Source organism: Crinia signifera, chromosome 6, assembly GCF_055691185.1.
Source record: "Crinia signifera chromosome 6, ASM5569118v1, whole genome shotgun sequence".
Taxonomy (NCBI): Eukaryota; Metazoa; Chordata; class Amphibia; order Anura; family Myobatrachidae; genus Crinia; species Crinia signifera.
Window position 1 is genome coordinate 165,001,248 of NC_139222.1, and position 20,459 is coordinate 165,021,706.

Below are 20,459 nucleotides of genomic sequence, written 5' to 3' on the forward strand. Positions count from 1 at the left end.
AAATATTGGTTTGTTGATTTATGGTGAAAATAATTATGCACGATTTGGGAACTAGGGGAGTTCTGCTGCTATACAACATGTTATGGTTTCTGGATATATATGACTTTCCAGCCACAGCAGTGGGACTACAAGTCCCAGGATATCCAGTCAGGCTATTACATTTGTTCAATACTACACAATACATCGGTAATAATATGCACGATAACAATATCGTTACTGATATATCGTATAGTTACATAGTAGGTAAGGCTGAAAAAAGACTTGCGTCCATCTAGTTCAACCTGGTATAGATATCCATTGCTGATTTGGTAGGTTCTGATATTTTACAGACAGATTATATTTCTTATTTGTACCCATGGATGTTTTTCTCCAGTAAATGTTTGTCCAACTTTGCCTTGAACGCATTTAATGAGCCAGCCGTTACCACCTCTCTGGGAAGAGAGTTCCAGAGTTTGACTGTTCTGACCGTAAAGAAATTCTTTCTACTAGCTGAATGAAATCTTTTTTCTTCTAATCTATACTCATGCCCTCGTGTCCTAGATTCCTTTCTAGTAGGAAAGAGGGTGTGTGACAGTTCCTTATATTGGCCCTTGATATACTTGTACATGTTGAGCATGTCCCCCCTTAAACGTCTCTTTTCCAATGTAAATAGTCCCAAATTGCTTAATCTCTCCCCGTAACTTAAATTCTCCATTCCCCTAATAAGCTTTGTTGCTCGCCTTTGGACTTTTTCCAATTTTATGATGTCCTTTTTATAGTGTGGGGCCCAGAACTGCACTCCGTACTCGAGGTGAGGTCTCACCAATGCTTTATACAGTGGCATAATTACCCTCGAGTCCCTAGTTTCCATTCCCCTCTTAATACATGCCAGAATATTGTTGGCCTTTTTTGTAGCTACATTACAATGGGCACTACATCCTAGTTTGCTGTCTATTTGGACTCCTAGATCCTTTTCAAGTATGGAATTACCCAGTTCCTCTCCGCTAAGGTTGTATCTTGCACACTGGTTGTGTCTCCCAAGGTGCATAACCTTACATTTATCTACATTGAACCTCATCTTCCATTTTTTTGCCCACTCATCTAGAATTGCGAGATCATTTTGAAGCATGGTGACATCTTCTGATGATTTGATGACTTTGCTAAGTTTTGTATCGTCCGCAAAGATGGATACATTGCTGAGTAACCCTATACCAATATCGTTAATAAAAATGTTGGTACTCTTTACTTAGAAGGGCGCCCATCTCGGCCATCTCGGGCATTGAATGCACTAAAAAATCAGGTGCGATGCGACAGACGAGATGCCCGAGATTTCCCATAGGGAACAATGTTAAATGTCTCAATTGACCCGATTTTCCTGTTCAATGCCTCAATTGACCCAATTTTTCCATAGGAAACAATGTTAAATGGGCCACAGAGGCCAAATAGGCACCCTGAAGTGAATAATGGCCACCCGAATTGTTAACGCCACCCCACGATCAACGTCAACCCGAAGCGTGGCGAGCGCAGCGAGCCCGCGAGGGGCGGCGGTACGCGTCCTACGACCTTTTCATACCCCCACTATCCACGTCGGCGTGGAGTTGAGAATAGAAAGTGTGGCGAGCGCAGCGAGCCACCGAGCCCGAAGCGTGGCGAGCGCAGCGAGCCCCGCGAGGGGACGCGGATACCTTCACAGGTATCCGCGTCCCCTCGCGGGCTTCACAGCTGTCCGTGTACGCTCGCCACGCTTCGGGCTCGGTGGCTCGCTGCGCTCGCCACACTTTCTATTCTCAACTCCACGCCGACGTGGATAGTGGGGGTATGAAAAGGTCGTAGGACGCGTACCGCCGCCCCTCGCGGGCTCGCTGCGCTCGCCACGCATCGGGTTGACGTTGATCGTGGGGTGGCGTTAACAATTCGGGTGGCCATTATACACTTCAGGGTGCCTATTTGGCCTCTGTGGCCCATTTAACATTGTTTCCTATGGAAAAATCGGGTCAATTGAGGCATTGAACAGGAAAATTGGGTCAATTGAGACATTTAACATTGTTCCCTATGAGAAATCTCGGGCATCTCGTCGGTTGATCGCACCCGATTTTTTAGTGCATTCAATGCCCGAGATGCCCGAGATTTTTTACTAACGATGCCCACGATCAAAATCGTGGGCGCCCTTCTAAGTAAAGAGTACCAAAATGTTAAACAAAATGGGCCCCAAAACCGAACCCTGGCGCACTCCACTTAGTACCGGTATCGTATCTGATACGGCACCATTCACAACCACTCTTTGTTCTCTATTACATAGCCAATTCCCTAGTATATAGTGTGTACGCACTTTATAATTTACAATGAGCACTTCCGTCGGTCATTAACAATGGTCGTCTGATGTTCAGCAGGGGGCCAGGTAATGTCACTGAATGATATCATTAACAAAATCGTTCATTGTGTATGCAATATATCATACACCTAGGGGTCTGCCGATATCGTTAACAATATTGCTTGGGGAGTGAATTGTACAGTGTGTATGCATGGGATACGGTCATTAGGTCTACAACAACTAGGTCGACATGGGTCTAGGCTGACATGACATTAGGTTGACACAACATTAGGGCGACATGACAATCAAAAGGTCGACATGGGGTTTTACACTTTATTTTTTAAACCTACATGTGCTGACAGTTGGTATTTCATGCCCTACCATCCACTGGGGCATGGTGGGAGAATAATGTGAATAGTGTGCCGAGCATAGCGAGGCACTGTGCCCGAAGCATTGCGAGCGATGCGAGGGTATGCGGTGCACTGCAAACTGTGTCCATGTCGACATTCGTGTAAAAAAAACAGCGAAAAACCCCATGTCAACCTTTTGACTGTCGACCTAATGCTTGTGTCGACCTAATGTCATATCAACCAAACCCATGTCGACCTTGACCCATGTCGACCTTGCTGCATGCCGACCTAGTGGTGTCGACCCAAGGCTTGTTGAACTAGTTGTTGTAGACCAAACGATCCACACCCGTATGCACCTTAACCCGAGCAAACTGGAAAATTAGCACAACCAATACAAAGCTTATAATAAAATGGAATATAATAGACAAAATGATTTATTGGTTGTGATTTGGTATACATTGTGTGGGTATACTAGTAATGTTCTCCAATAAGTAATGAGAAAATACAGAAAATCCCAGGTTCTAGATAATTGAAGTTTTCTGTTTATTCAGAACCAATTTTTTGGTATTGTACAGAGGTAAAGGATAGTTGATTTTTGATCGTTTAATGGTTCAATGAGATGCTGAGAAATACATGTGAATGCGTTGTGAGAAGCTGATGGTTCCGTGTTAAAGTTCTGGAAGGTATCATATTCCATTCCGATATGTTCACACTTTCCAAGGAGCGCAGCTGCACTTTACAGCCACTTACCTGGACCTTTGCCATCACAGTGACACATCGCTTCCAAGCACAAAGACTAATGGAAGAGCCAAAGACAGCCAGCAACACTTTTAACACTGAGCCACTTAAGAAAGATCTATCCTCACCACAGCCAGAGATCCCATTAACCTCTAGCACGACACAAGTGCATAATGGGTCAGTGATCCGTCTAGAATGCATAAAGCAAAAGTAATGATTTGTTATACAAACCATGCAATATTTTCACATGAGCCATATGTGTATTGATGCAATTAATATGCTGTAAATATGCTTTTAACGATTCTTCAGGTTCTACCATTCTAATCAGGAAATGTATTTTCTTCTCATACAGCATCTAAATTCCCCTATAATACTAATAAGTAGAGTCATCATTTAGTAACCACTTACGCCATGTCTGGGCAATTGCGGCCCTCCAGATGTTGAGGAACTACACATCCCAGGATGCTTTGCATTAGTTTTGCTATGTGGCCATTCTGAAACTGATGCAAGGCATGCTGAGATGTGTAGTTCCTCAACATCTGGAGGGCCGCAATTGCCCAGCCCTGACTTACGCCTTAACTATTTTATTACCCTATTTATTTTATAATATTCATACACAAACACAGAAGTTATAGATTTACCAGGAGAACCCCTTTCCATCAAATTACATATAATGTATAGCAGACAAACTCTAAAGCCCCATACACACGGGGCAATTTCTGCCAGCCTGTGTGCTGAGCGATGCAGGCTACAGAAATTGCCCCGGTGCTTCACATGTAGTGATGTGTGTATGGGTGATCTGAGATAATCAGTGTTCTGGTTAGCACAGGCTGGCAATTTGACTAGATCTTGATGACATGTAGTCAGGCGATGGGGATGCGTGGAACCACGCATCATTGCCGCTCGGGGCATACACACCTTGCGATCTGTGCTTAATTTTTAAAGCTATCTAGTCAGATCGCTACTGGGTGGATCTAGTTTGCTCAATAATGGTTAAAATATAATAGACTTAGAACAGAACAGACAGGTAGACATGTTTATATGTATTTACTGCTGATTTTCCTTCTATACATACTGGAAATGTGTTCTCTGCATTAACTAAGCTTTTATTCACCTGGAGAGAGATAAAGTATCAACAAGTCAACTTCAAGACATTTTAAACACAAAAGGAGATGTACTTAATGTGTAATTATAGCTCTTATCGCAGCAACCTCCTCCGATGGTGATCTCTGCATCACCCACAGAGCATCAACCTCCCAGCTGACCCCAGTGTATACTGTAGTGTACATGCGTGAGCTCTTGGAAAGATTGCCAGATCTACCATGTGCAGCCAGAATGGGTATGGATCATAGGATAGACAATAGGAAGGTTGACATGCATGAAGGTTGGCATGATTGAAGGTCGACATGGGGTTAGGTCGAAGGGGTCATCAGGTCGCCACAAGCATTAGGTCAACATGGGGAAGGTCGCCAGTCAACGGGTCGACATGGGTTTTTCACTCGCCATACTTCCGGTACGGTGCTTTGCTATGTCGGCACATTATTTTGTTCTCCCACCATGCCCTAGTGGATGGTAGGGCATAAAATTGTGTCAACCTAATGACCCAGTCGACCTAGTGACCATATACCAGCCGGAACACTAGAAGACGCCACAGATTTGCTCATATGCCCACAGGTAATCCTGCTAATACTGTATGTAAAAAAAATGATACGCCTCAAAAGTGTGCTTATTATTTTTTAATAGCATTTGAGGATTTGTGTGATTGGTACATGTTTGCAGATAACGTAAAGAAGTAATTTCTCTGTATGTTATCCACTTTCATTTCCACTTGTCACTTACAACTTTAAAATCCCCCACAGAATATCAGTTAAAAGATGGTTGGTTAGTACTATGGGCCTGATTCAGACCTGGTCAGCGGTCCAGTTTAGCCTCCGCCCCACCCCAGTGAAATCCTACCTTGCAAATGAATGTTCTCGCTGTGCATGTGTACGGATGTACCATACTTGCCTACTTTTGAAAACTAGTTTCAAGGAGATTATAGTTGGTAGTAGAATTTTGCACAGCGCCCCATTGAGGGGGCGTGCCATGCTCCACCCAAAGGGCGTGTCTAGTTCCATATATGGAGAGATTGTGAAAAGAGATTGTAAACGTGGCACCTAGAATCGTGGGTGTGTACTGCTACATCTGAGAGAAATCTTTTAAAATGACTTACAGTATATACAAATGTAGATGAGCCCCAAAGCAGTTTGTATGAGATACCATGCTTGCTAAAGTGCTTGGAAATGGTTCTGATAATTCAATGTAAATGTATCTCTCTCATTCCTTTTTTCCCCAAAAATTTAACAGTGTAATGTGGGCTAGGTGATATGAGGGTGATTGCTGTTATTTCAGGGAGTCTCCTGCAGAATGCAGGAGGGTAGGCAACTATGGTTCCCACCCAAGCGAAAATGTCCAAATTCTGTCAGAAGCTGCTCACCTCCAAATTACTTTTACACTGGGCACCAGTCATCCCAGCCGCTGCATAGCTCAGGACGTACTCGGTGGCTGCGATGAATACAGGCACATCAGCTTTTATTGGGGCATTCCCATGAAACAGTCGTTCCCATCCCCATATGTCCACTCCCTGTCAATTACTGTGCATATAGCCAATGAACAGAAAAATTAGCAGGACTTGATCGCCGCCAGGGGTCGTGCAATAATCGGCTGATATGTGAATTTGCAGCTGTCCGATCAATATCTTCTAGTATTACTTCTCAACTTTCCTTCCATCAGTTCAGGAATACCTCATTGTTGAACAGTTTCACATATCTGAAATAATGCTCTACTTGTTTTGAGACCTTTATATCTTTGTTATAACTGTTATCTATAAATAAGTCATCTTGATGTTACTTGTTTAGAAGGCAGCATAGTAATATCAGCGACTCGCAGCTTCCAGACCCTGCACCGTGGCCTTATCAGCCGTTACAGAAGGTGTTGCTCAGGAACTTCACCTTTAGCTTACTATAAAAGTAGCTTGGGATGAATTATTTTTTGTTCATGAATTCCCTTCTTATAAATGAATTCAGCCCATTTAACTGCAATAGGAAAATAAGTGCCGAGTTTGGAAGCAGACTGTTGTGTACCGCCTGTACAGGGTCAACTCAGCGAGCAGGGTAACGCCACCCCGCCCAAATGCACGGCCCCCTCCACCGTCCAAGCCCATGTTCAGGGCTGCGAACGGATGTTTGCTGGCACCTGCACAGAGGAGAAATCCTTTGATGGTTACTTACCACTGAAGGACTTCTCCTCCTCTGTCTGGAACTCTCAGCCACAGCGTGACCCAGGAGTCACTCGGCGGGTGCTTGTAGCAACGCCAGGGGTCAGTTCTGGAATGCCTTCTGCCTGTCAATCAGGCTGTGAGTGCCTCAGCAAAGGGCCTGCACATACGCATTGCAGACTATACGCATGTGCAATAAAGGCACCATTGACAGAGGGGCCAAATTCAGACCTGTGCAAACAGGTCTGAATCCGGCCCCTATGTTGGAAGGGTCTGAACCATGGGATAAAGTCAGCACTTCCATTATGTTAATAGGGCAGACTTTAGTAGATGGCTGCAATATAGAAAAAGGAACTTTGTGGCTATGGGAGGGGGGGGGGGGGGGGGAGGGTGTATTAAGCCTGAGAGAGATAAGTACCAGCCAATCACCTTCTATTTAATTTTACAAGCAGTGCTAGAAAAGTGACAGTCACTACTGCTGGTACACACCACAATGATTTTGTCTTAATTCCCCCGATTTTGACGCATCGTACGAACGATTGGATGTAAACAGTGCAGAATAGTTTGTCGGATTGCTGTGTTTCCCTGCTGCGCTAAAGATTCATAATCTAAATTGGATTGGGTACCGGTCGTGTGCAGATTGTGTACTCCGATCTATCGGGCGACCATCGTGCGATTTCAAAGGAAATCGTTTAACAATTGTCGCACGATCATGATCGTCCGGTTGTGTACCCTACATAACTGGTTGGTAGGTACTTTGGTTCAGATGTACTGAGCCTTCAATCAGCTCCTATCTATCAATTTCAAACACAGCCTGTAACATGGCAGGTAGATGATGATTGCATACCTCCCAACAGTCCCGATTACAGCGGGACAGTCCCGATTATCAGGGACTGTCCCGCTGTCCCTCCCGCGGCCGGCAGTGTCCCGCGGTGAGGGGGGCTGTTGGGAGTCCCCCCTGTCGGCTGCTAAGCAGCGGGGAATAAACGCTGTGCACATGCGCACAGCGTCTATTCCCATAGCCAGGGGGCTAGGGGCATGGCTAGAGGCTCACAGAGCCTCTGGGTCATGCCCCCATAGCGGCAAAATGGGGGCATGGCCTCGCGGGAGAGCCGCGAGTATAGGCCACGCCCCTGAATTAGGCCACACCCCCCAAAATTTTCGGAACTGCGTCCCGCTTCTGACTGGTCCAAAGTTGAGAGGTATGTGATTGGCTGGTATTTTATCTCTCAGACATCTGGCCTTTTACTTTCCTTCAAGTTTGATGCATCCTCCTGAAATATTGTACCATGCAGAAAGAATCCAATTGTGGGAAAAAGCTTATTTTTTCAAGAATTTCAATTGAACAGCCTTTCCTCTGTGGAATCAATAGGTTTCCCTGAGCATTGAACTCCAGAAGGTCCTTATCTTTTCCTCACAGCTCCTAAAGGGCCCTACACACGGAGAGATCTGTGCCAGAGATTCATAACGGGAGATTCAGCATGAGAGATTTCCCTTAAAATGGATCTCTCAGATAATGGGCCCACACACAAAGATGTGTGCCAGAGATTCATAATGGAAGATTCAACATGAGAGATTTCAAATCTCTCATAAATTTTAATAATGGGTTGGAATAAAGCCTGGAGGAGTATCATCTTTTGTTGTAAAAGTGTCACTTCACAAAGCCGATGTGTCACAGCTCTCATATCTCAGTACAATACTACACAGGTGCTTGCACAAACCTGCAGTCAGTCACGTTTGACTTTCTGACATCATCTACCCAGATGTAATACTGCCCCCCCTTCCACTCCTCCTGCAAACATGGCTCATTCGTGAGTGTCCTTGTATAGCACTCCATCACTTATGTATTGCAATACCATTAGGGACTGACACATTGTGCTATACAACCAATGACAATCCCTCCACCTGTGCTGCCACTCTATGGCTGGACCTCACTGTAAATAAATTAGAGATGCTCCCAATGATCCATTATATTAATGATGCAGGCAACAAATACATGGGTGCTTTATAAAACACTACTGCCTTATAATATCGTGCTTGTGTTTTTTTTCCATAAGGGAACTATTTTGCAACTACAGTACTTAGCAAATTAATTATGTCCCTAAAACATGCATAAATGGAAAAATTAGGTCTCACACCTATTTAAGAAAACGGTAGCACTAGTGACATCACCTGTGTTCAGTACCAAAGAGCCCCCTGCAGCCAGCCAGCAGTTCTCTATTGGGACAGCGATATTGGGCCAAATGCAAACATTGGTGGCACAGTGGGAAGAAGAAAAAATAAATACTTACCAACTCCTGGAGTCCAGCATCGACTCCCGCTGCATAATCAGGAGGGGAAGCGGTCTCCGGCGGTGTCTGGTGTCATTGGGCTTGGCGGCAGTATATGGCGTCATCAGGTGCGGCTGCAGTGTCATGGGGGTGGCGTCTAGCGGGGCTTAAGTCGTTCAGAAAAGTCCTGCTCATCTGCCTGCGGCCACACATGCGGGAGATGAGCAGGAGCTTTCTGAGCGACTGCTCTCAATTGTCCGGCCGGTCCGTAAAACGCTGTGTGGGCTATACACACAGCGATTTACATGCGTTTTCAGGCATTTTCTGAGTGATTTGTTAAAATCGCTCAGAAAATGGCTGAATTTTGCACTGTGGAAAACTGCCCCTCTGCGTGTGGAGTAAACCACGCTAATTGAATTATGCTGCGTTCTCATTGCCGCCCCTGCAAAATCCCGGGTTTTTCTTGCCGGATTTTTGGGGGGGCACAGAGCTTGTCAGCTCAACAGACCCCCTTCACACTGCACCTCAGACCCGGGAATTTCCCGTGTCTACCCCTTTCACACTGCTTTCCATGGTCTGCCTTCCAACAAGTATGTGGAATGTAATAGCAGCTTTGATTGGGTGTTGGGAAATTTGTACAAATTGCTGTGATAGACTGTTTAAAAGCAGCTTTTATTGGCTGGCTAAAGATGATGTCACATATCACATGATTACATCCCCCAATGTGCTAGTTTTTGTGTGAAAAACCCGGGTCTGTGCTGATCACACTGCCATACACCCGTGTATTACCCAGGAAAAACCCTGCAAAAAAACCCGGATGTAATTCCAGGGGCATAACACCTGGGAATTTCACAAAGACCCTTTCACACTGAGACAGGACACAGAAATTTTTAGCTTGCCCCGGGAAATACCCGGTTTTTGGGGCAGTGAGAATGGGGTAATAGTCAGCATTGCTATTCCTCACTGAGTTGCCAACATTCTCAATCACAGCTAGAAAGGGTTAAGAATGCCTGTATTTTAAAAAGATAGATCAGCAATGTTGTATATTTTATACATATTAAAAAGAGAAACCGATATCACAGTGAAGAGAAACACTGTAATCCACACAAAGGCGAGGCAAACAAACCTGCAGATACCTCCAAAAATGTCCTATAATTATATCCCATGTATAGCTTCCGCACCATTCACCCTTTCATTTTCACTGAAGAAATTAACTAACCACAAATGAATACCAAGTCACAGAGTGTACGTCACGCGGACAGCAAATGTTCCGCAGAGCTTGATGCACATTCTGACAATAATTTGATATCCTCTCCATGATCATGTGGGATCTACTTTGTTCTTTGATGTGGACATGTTTGTGCAGGGTGGGAGGAGTAGTAGGGATTGGGGTGAAGGGGGGGGGGGGGTGTTACGCATCCTATGTCTGTCACCTCTATTTCTAGTGAAGGACAGCTGCATTTTACACAAGGCTGGGAGGAACAGGTGTCTGCTACTGCTACTATTTATAGTGGGGAATAAGGGGCTAACGCTTTTCTTGAGGGTCTTACACTATTAACCTCTGCATTGTCTTGAGGACTTAAATAGGATAGGAGCTGCCATCCTGGCCCTAAGAGTCTGTTTCCACACGACCTAATGCTACTAGGGAACTTAACATTTATTACTAAAAAGAAGATGGAAGCCAGACAGAAACCACAAATGTCAAGCACAGTGGCCGAGCCCTTGAAGTGTCTGGCATGTGCTCAGTCATGCAGAAAACCATTGCCTATAATCAGGGGAATGACTGGGTAAGGGGAGGCCAGAAGCTTAAAATGGAAGCAGACTGCATGCTATACAGTGGTTAGGTCAGCCACTGGAGGTCCATATGGCTTAGCTCGACACATGAAATAGGTTGACTTGGCTAATGTCGGAAGGTCGACACAAGCATTTGGTCGACAATGTCTAGGTTGACAGTCAAAAGGTCAACAAGAGTTTTTCACGTTTTTTTTAGGCAACATGGGCCTACAGGTGGTCTTTCATGTCCTACCATCCATTAGGATGTGGAGGGAGTATAGAATAGTGAGCTGGTGCAGCGAGGCACCGTGCCGAAGCATGGAGAGTGTTAAGACATTTGTTAAGACAATTTTTAGCAATAAAATTGTCAGTATGACAGTGAGAACGTATAATGTGTAATGTCCTCATATCATTATATTTTTAAATAAATCAGGGGGACTTGCTTTGGCACATTTAGCTTAGTCAGTAATGACCCAAAACCCACCTGAAGCAATGTCTTCTGCAAGTATTGTGAATGTGTGCTAGTGAGGGCATGTGAGCCCCCTTCCTGTGTCGTGTCATCACCCAGAGGCAGTACACTGGGGGAGCTACATCTCCCAGCAGCCCTTGAGCATTGAAGCATCCCCCTCCAGGGTGTAAGGATGGAGGGGAGGCCACTGGGAGCCACAGAGACACCTGAAAGGTGAGTGTTTTGTTTTTTTGATTATTACTTGCGCTGCTGGGTTTTCAGCTCTGAAAACCCCACAACTATTTAAAAAAATATATATATATATTATATACACTTAACATCGGCACTTACCTTTCCTAGTTTTGGGGTACCCTATGGCTTGTGACCACATTGTTTAAACAGACATTGTAGGGGCTCTGCACACACTAAATTAATTGATAATAAATAGTGGAGATTTGGTTCATGAATTGATCAATGCATTTAAGCCTGCAGCTTTTATATATATATATATATATATATATATATATATATATATATATATATATATATATATATATATATATATATGGATAGAAAGAGAGGGGATTCAGCGCCAAGATATGCAAGAACAGTGCGCAAAAGTGACTATTAGGTAGTCCCAAATAACAAAAACCCCTAAATTAACGGGGTGTCAGCTCAGTTACTGAGAGGATAACGGTGGTGGGCCGTCAAGAACAATAGAATATGGAAAAGGTTATTCTCAGAGATCGGCGACTATTGTTAAAAATTAGGACTAATGATAAAATTATAATAAATATAAGAATTTATTCAATGAGGGGGTTTGACATAAAAAATGGAAAACACGTACACAAAAGCAAGTATCAAGACTGGGGGTATATAAAAAGGTTAAAAAAGTGGAAGTAAGAAAAACAGGCAATAAATAGCTAAGGTGGATCTTAATAGCTAAGGTGGATCCCCCTGAGGAAGTCACACAGACGAAACATGTTGGGAAGCTTCTAACCTACCTCACCTCCTGCATTTGAGCTAAGCACTTTATCCTTTTACCTTGTGTTTCATCAAATGACGTTTTTGATTCAATATATGCTTTGTTTTTAAAACATAAGATCCACCTTAGCTATTTATTGCCTGTTTTTCTTACTTCCACTTTTTTAACCTTTTTATATACCCCCAGTCTTGATACTTGCTTTTGTGTACGTGTTTTCCATTTTTTATGTCAAACCCCCTCATTGAATAAATTCTTATATTTATTATAATTTTATCATTAGTCCTAATTTTTAACAATAGTCGCCGATCTCTGAGAATAACCTTTTCCATATATATATATATATATATATATATATATATATAAATATATATCATAAGTATCACTCTCAATGCCCGTCGTAATTCAAAATTGGGCACAAAGTACAAAATTATTTTTTTAATTTATGAATATAGAATACTGTACTAATTGAGAATAAATATATAGTAATCACATGAATTAACATATCGAAAATATTTGCCCCCTTGACAAAGCTACTTTGGCTGATGGATTTAAAACGGCAATATAAATAAATATGAAACCAGCATAGCCTTTATTTCTGTTTGCGCTTTAAATCTATTGCAGGGTTGCCGACCCTCCTGGAATTTGCGGGAGTCTCCCGAAAATCGGGTCCTTCCTCCCGGCCCCCGGAAGGGTGGGCAACCCTCCCGGAATCAGGGGGACCCCCACTGAGCCCCCCGATCGCGGCATTTATATGCCGCAATCAGCGGGTCTCAGGGGAGGGGGCGGAGCTAAAACGGCACAATCGTGACGTTTTAGCCCCGCCCCCTCCATGGGTAACTGTTATTTAGGCTATTTGTTGTAATAGGGGTGGGGCTTAATGACATCACAGTTAAGCCCCGCCCCCAAAACGCGTAATGCAAGATTCCTCTCCGGGCTTCTCCCGGAGAGGATTTTTTGAAAGTCGGCAACCCTGATCTATTGGTCAAAGCTGCCAATCATCAAGGCATGGGTTAGTAAATCTACCGCTAAGGAAAATTAGGATAATAGTGACATGTTAGTAAACACTGTGCATTTAAACAACTGCTATTTGTAAACGGGTCCATACATCAGGACTATGGGCCTGATTCAGACTCGAATGCAAATCACTGAAAATCGCTAGTTGCCGATTATCAGAGATCTGCAGACATGCGAGCCCTAAAACTGCGAACCCAGATGATTGCAGTTTCAGAACTGGTGGAGAACGGAGACGAGCCAATACAGGGGCAGGATGCTTCATTCTGCAGTAGCGTTCCAGACAACACAGGCTTTTCCGGTCTGCTGCAACGGCTGTGTGGGTATGGATCATTGCATATACAACAACTAGGGCGACAAGCATTAGGCTGACATGGGGTTAGGTTGACAGGATCATTAGGTCGACATGGAGAAGCTCAACATTCAAAAGGTCAAAATGGGGTTTTTCGCTTTTTTTGCCCCAATGTCGACATGGACACTAAAAAAATGTCTTGCCATACTTAGGGCATGCTGCCTCGATATGCTTGGCACACTTTTTTTATTCCCCCACCATGCCCTAGTGCAGGGGTAGCCAACTCCAGTCCTCGAGAGCTACCAACAGATAATGTTTTCCAGGTCTCCTTACAGAATCACAAGTGAAATAATTAGCCCCACCTGTGGTTCTTTTAAAATGTGTCAGTCTGTAATGAGTGCACCTGTGTACCTGTGAGGTGAGCTGGAAAACATGAACTGTTGGTAGCTCTCGAGGACTGGAGTTGGCTACCCCTGCCCTAGTGGATGGTAGGGCATAAAATACCGCCTGTCAGCACGTCGTCTCAAAAAAAAGTGAAAACCCCATGTTGACCTTTTGCCTGTTGACCTTCCCCATGTTGACCTAATGCTTGTGCAGACATAATGACCCTGTCGTCCTAAACCCATGTCAACCTTAAGTCATGTCAACCTTCATGCATGTCGACCGAATGCTTGTAGACCTAGTGACTGTATCCCGGCTGTGTGACATCGCATTCCTTGCTAAACTACAACTAATTAGCAAAATATAGGGCCAATTCAGACCCGTTTGTTTGGGGCCGAATTCGGCCTTGCGTCTGATGGTGGGGGGTTTGCGCATGTGCAAATATGCACATGAGCAAACGGCTTAGGTTTCACACTCGCTGAGTCTTCGCTCTGGACAGGGGGTCCGGGGGCGTCCCCATACAAACGCTGGGCCTTTCCCTGGGAATGCAGGCCCGTCGATGCTGACTTTACATGACGTCAGTGCCTGCCCCCTTTTCATTCATCTCCGTCCAGGATAAAAGTAAAGTATAGACTTACCTTTACCCACAAACGGAGGAAAAAATCGGATATTTTACTTCTTGTATCACCACATGACTATGCTGCCCCCTTGTGGCTTACTGAGAAACCGCTTATTTTTGTAATGTAGTTTTATTTTCTGCATTAGAAATTGTATTGTAATATATTAGGAAAACAAATTATTACCTTTAGCTTCAAATGCAACATAATGTAGTATTCCTAGCTGGAAAATATAATGTTTAGTCACTGTACTACATTTTATTTTAGCATTATTATATTGTGACCATATAAAGTATCTATTAAATACACAAGTCCACAGTGCAGCCCCATAGTGAGAGCCCTAACTTAGGGTATGCTCTAAATGATGCACCCATAATACAATATGTTGGGTGAATTGTGATTTTTAAGAAATGCATCTTACAAGAAAATGACATTAAAGAAAAATCAGGTACTATTAAAATATGGGTATTTACTTTAAGGCAATGAAGCCAGCATTAACAGCAGCAGCAGATGGTTAATACCTTTGATTACGTATCATTGATAATAATATCCCCAAAGAAAATCGCTTTTGTTTGTACTATCTGCTCTTCGTATTTAATGGCTTGTATGAAAGAATTGACACATATACAAATTTTATCGAAAGAGAAAAACAAATTTAATATAAATAGATGTGTGATCATCAAATTTAGTTTCACTTGTATAATAATAATAAACAGAATATATATATATATACACACACCCCCTGACGAAGACCGTAGTCGAAACGCGTTGGGCGTGGTTGCTCTATCCTGACGCTGTAGACGTCCTGGCTTTGGTCCGCTGTATCCTGTGGAAGTTGTGGCTGGTATTTGCTGTCCGGTGCTCCGTCCGCAACTGATCACTGCTGTCGGGTTTCCATCAACACCTGGTATCGCTGTACCGCCCTTTCCATTTGGGAAGTTTTTATTCCTTCATGTTTTACCTATGTCTGTCAGCTGTATATCAGTAAAAATTGTACCTACCTGTTGCTGACTGGTGCGCTTCAATTTCTTTTTTCTTTACAAGCATACTCCGTGGGAGCCGTGGCTGGATCCCTATTTTGAAGCTGCACACATATGGGAAGATTATGGACTTAGCCTGATATTTTGGACACTCTGGGACTGATTTGCGCTGGGTATCTTTCTTTTATATATATATATATATATATATATATATATATATATATATATATATATATATATATATATATATATATAAAGCACAGAAGGGGGAGGTACAGCACTCCAGGCAGCTTGTCAGCAAAGAATACACTCAATCCACAGTGTAGTGGTACAATGCCCGTTTTATTGCGGCATTTTCGTCAGGTATAGCATAACAGTACAAACAGTCTTACCTTTTAAACACCACTGTGAGCACGCTGGAGCACGGGGGGGGGGGGCGGGACCCGCCGCCCGGACCGCAGACGCAGAAAAATGACATCATACAAACAAATCAATGTGCACCCGTCACCATAGATACAAGGGTAAACTCTGCGCAAACAGAAGAACAGCATATCAGTAAATGTCATGCGATACATAATGTTACACAAAACCTATATATCACAATGGTACTAACATGGAATCAAATACAAAGCCCAAAATGGATTACAGGAAAAATTACAAGAAAGTTCCAAGCCCGAGGTGCTCATTTAAGCCACGGGGCGCCAGTGTCTCTAAGCGAAAGATCCACTTAGTTTCAAGTTGCATGAGTTTTTTGGATCGGTCACCCCCCCCCCCCCCCCCCCGATAGATGGGGGTAGGTGATCGATCATATGATATTACAATGAAGAAAGTGGATGTGGATGATTGCAAAAATGACGTGTGACCGGTTGGTCGCTCTGACCCTTAGCAATCGCATTCCTAATAGCCGACCTGTGAACTGTCATACGTTCTTTGAATAGGCCTTCAGTTTTGCCAATGTATGACAGCCCACAGGGGCATAGGATCTGATATACCACGTACCTAGAGGTACAGTTAAGGCGATGCCTGATGTACATGGTTTTTCCAGAGAGGGGATGGGAGAACGTATCTCCCGGTATCATGAATTGGCATGTGGTGCAGGTGCACCTAATGCATCCTTTACGGGTATTAACATACTCACTAGTTTGTTTAGAAAGATTAGATATATCTGCTCTAACTAGAATGTCCCTCAGGTTGCGCCCTCTAGTGTAGCATGGTAGTAATCTAGTGGAAGCCAGTCCCAGATCACTGTCACCTTGAACAATGGGCCACAGCCTCTTGTAAATCTGATTGAGATCTTCACTGGCAGGATTGTATTGGCATACCCAGGGGATCATATCACCTTTAGTTTTTTGTTTGGCTGGTTCATTGATCAGAGCTATTCTATCTAGATCAAGTACTCATTGTTTATCCCGTATCAATTGTTCTATATGATACCCTCTGTTACCAAATTTGGCAATCATAGCATCCATCTCACTGTTGGCGGTAGCTGGATCAGAGGTGATACGCTTAATACGCAATAGTTGAGAATACGGGAGACCGCGTTTAAGCGGCTTAGGATGGAAACTCAACAGATTATTTCGATCTGTTGGCTTCGTATATAGTGATGTACAGATCTTCCCATCATTAAGAGCAACATTCACATCTAATTATTGAATACTTTCAGTGCTAACAGTATATGTCAACTTTACAGGATGGTCTTTTACATTATGGGATTCGATGATCTGTACTAGTCTATCAGACTCTCCTCTCCAGAATATCAGCAAATCATCGATATATCGGCAGTAGAAAAATACATCCCCCTGATATATCGGTGTCATCAAAGAATATCGACTGCTCTACCTCAAACATGTAAATATTAGAGTAGGCATGTGCCATGGCAGAACCCACGGCACACCCACGGCATTGGAGATAAAAGCAATTGTCATACAAGAAATAGTTTTCCGTCAAAGATCAATTCCAATAATTTAATGTGAAAATCCAATTTACCACCACTAAATGTTCCAGTCAGTTCAAAGAGTCTCCTTACTGCCGCCAGTCCCTATATATATATATATATATATATATATATATATATATATATATATATCTCCTTATGCCGGCACTCTAATTCACCATCTGTTCCGGTGCTGGGTCCACAAGATCCATATACTTCCAATAAAGAGAGCACTCGGAGACTGTATAAGTACAATACAACTGTATTCAAGCGGTTAAGTACTTTCGGCAGCGTACTGCCTTCCTCAGAACCTCCTACAGCAATCACATAGAACAAACAATGCACATATATACCCCCAAGACCTTACCTGTCAGCAGCGTCTCCCGCCGCGTGCACCGTCTCCCGGAAGTCTTCTCAGCCGCACTTCCGGTCTCCGCAACAGCGTTGCCATGGCGGCAGCAAGCTTGCTTTCCACCGGCTTCCAACTGTGCGTCCCACCGCCTTAGACAGCCGAGACAGGCTGGGCAGGGTTTGGTATCCACGCACTATGCAGGGGTCAGCATGCCACACAGGTGATCTATGGGTGCAACAAAACATACAACAATGTTGTTTAATACATTGAGAAACCGAATATAATAAAACTAGAACAAAAGCAAAAGACACATAAAAAAAAAACGTGAAAAACAATTAAAAAGCATACACATTGGACAATAACAGAAAATCAACCACTGCCACTAGTTGATTGCCAATAATACATATAGGTTTATACAAGACTGTTCCAGTTGATCTTGTCATTGAGACCACCTGGCTTGGTGGTCCCCAAGCGCAAGATCCACTGGGACTCTCGCACAAGTAAAGCCTTCGCTCTATCTCCTCCACGGGTCGAGACAGGGATTTGGTCTATCATGAAGTACCTCAGATCCTCAAGCACATGGCCAGCATCCCTAAAGTGTCTAGGGACAGGCTGGTCTATGTCCTTCCCTCTTAGGATCATACTGATGGAGGACCTGTGTGCACCCATTCTTTCTTTAAACTTCCTAATTGTTTGACCCACGTAGTATAAGTGGCACGGACATGTGACCACATACACGACATGAGTCGAATTACAATTAAGAACCTGGCGGATATCATACATTTTGTCTAAGTGGGGATGTTTGAATGATCTCCCTGCTACAAGAAATTTGCAGGTAACACAAAGACATTTATAGCAGCCGGGGGGTTTTCTGGTCACATTAGGTAGAGACACATTGTTATCGGTCACATCTGCATGGACAAGTCGATCCCTAAGGTTCCTACCCCTCCTGTACGCCAGGAGAGGTCTGACACCTGATAGAGAAGGCAAGTCCCGATCAGTGGCCACAATGGGCCATAATGCTTTCATGGCACGGCCTAAGATAGGGCTTGCAGTATGTTAATGCATTTCTTTTCCAGGTTAGAGATCTTAATGCGAGTAAGTTCCAACTCTCTATTCGCCTCGTGGACTACCAGAATCATCAAGTCATAGGCACATTTATTTAGGATCGCGATCCAGCGGCGGGTGAAGTCAGGATTACTCCTGCCTATGGTCGGTATGTTTCTAACCCTAAATAATTTGATAAAGAGATACTGTGTAATTGATAGTCTATCTCACGTTTCTTGGCTTTGAGCAGTTGGAAATAAGCGTCCTCTGCATTGAATCCCGGATCTGTATGATCCACCGTTTCCTTGGAGAGGATCCGTTCAATCTCTGCAGAAGAAAAGCTAAATGTTTCATCAACCGGTGTGGATGTGGGTCCAAGACTGCAGCCTGCGCCCTGGGCTGAAGTAGAATCAGTGTCCAACTCCATGCTGTACACCGGCAGCTCCCAAGGAGTATCACAACACACAAAAGAATAGTGATTTAAAAGCAGCAAACACCATGCAGCCGACTGCTAGCACAGTGAATGAAAAAGGATGTTGCTTGAAGTAAAAACGCTGTGCAAAAAAGCTTGTGCTATTTTCAAAGTTCAATTTAGCAACACAAACATAGGTGCCATGCAACACAGTTACGCCTTGCAGCGTCTCCCATTTGCATATATCTCCTTATGCCGGCACTCTAATTCACCATCTGCTCCGGTGCTGGGTCCACAAGATCCATATACTTCCAATAAAGAGAGCACTCGGAGACTGTATAAGTACAATACAACTGTATTCAAGCGGGTAAGTACTTTCGGCAGCGTACTGCCTTCCTCATATATATATATATATATATATATATATAATCTCAAAAGTGGATCAATTGGCTAAAAATATGAGAATGATTCTTCCATGATTCATGTCATTGTTGTGGAAAATTAAAACTGGGTACACACCAATCTGTCTGGTGGGAACAAAAATCTGGTAATGTATTGGTGAACTTGACCATTTGCTCCCAAACTCTGGAAAACAGACAATGGGCGTTAAAACAAATTTGATAAATCCAGTTGATCTAATAGATTTGCTCAAATAATTGTTTTTGTTTATTTTGCAGTGGTTGGGAGCAGTGGTGGCTCTTACCCTTTTGGAGGGGGGACGCTGCCGCAATGCAGGCCCCCCTCCGCTGCCGCACTCCCCTTACCCGCTGTCCCCTGCACGGGGTCAGGGCATGCGCAGTAACTTCATACATACTGCGCATGCGCTAACCCAAGCCTCCATGGGCTGCCTTTGCAGCAGCCCCCAAAGGCTTAATCAGGTTCCCGGCTCTGGCGCATATGCAGAACCCGTTTTGGGGGCTGCCACGCATTTGCACACAGAGAGGCATCCCAATGGGACTGCCTTGAGTGACTGGCAGGTTGGACTTCCAATAGGAAGTAACTGCCAGTCACATTGAAGCCAGAACAGTCTCACAGACTACATGTGGCTTCACTTTAGGCAGAGACAGTGGTGGATTTTACCTGGGGGGGCTGCAGCACTGCAGCCCATAGGTAAAAACCAACACTGGTTGGAAGCAAATGATTCATTCATTCATTACCAAATTTTTGTTCACACCAGACAGATTGGTCAGATAAAACTATAGGCGTGTACTCAGCCTAACGTCAGTGGCGTAACTAAGCTACCGCAGACCCCGCGGTGGCTTGGAGGAACCAGCGCTGACGGGGTCTGCGTGGAGCGCTGCCGTGCAGGACACTGCTGCACCTG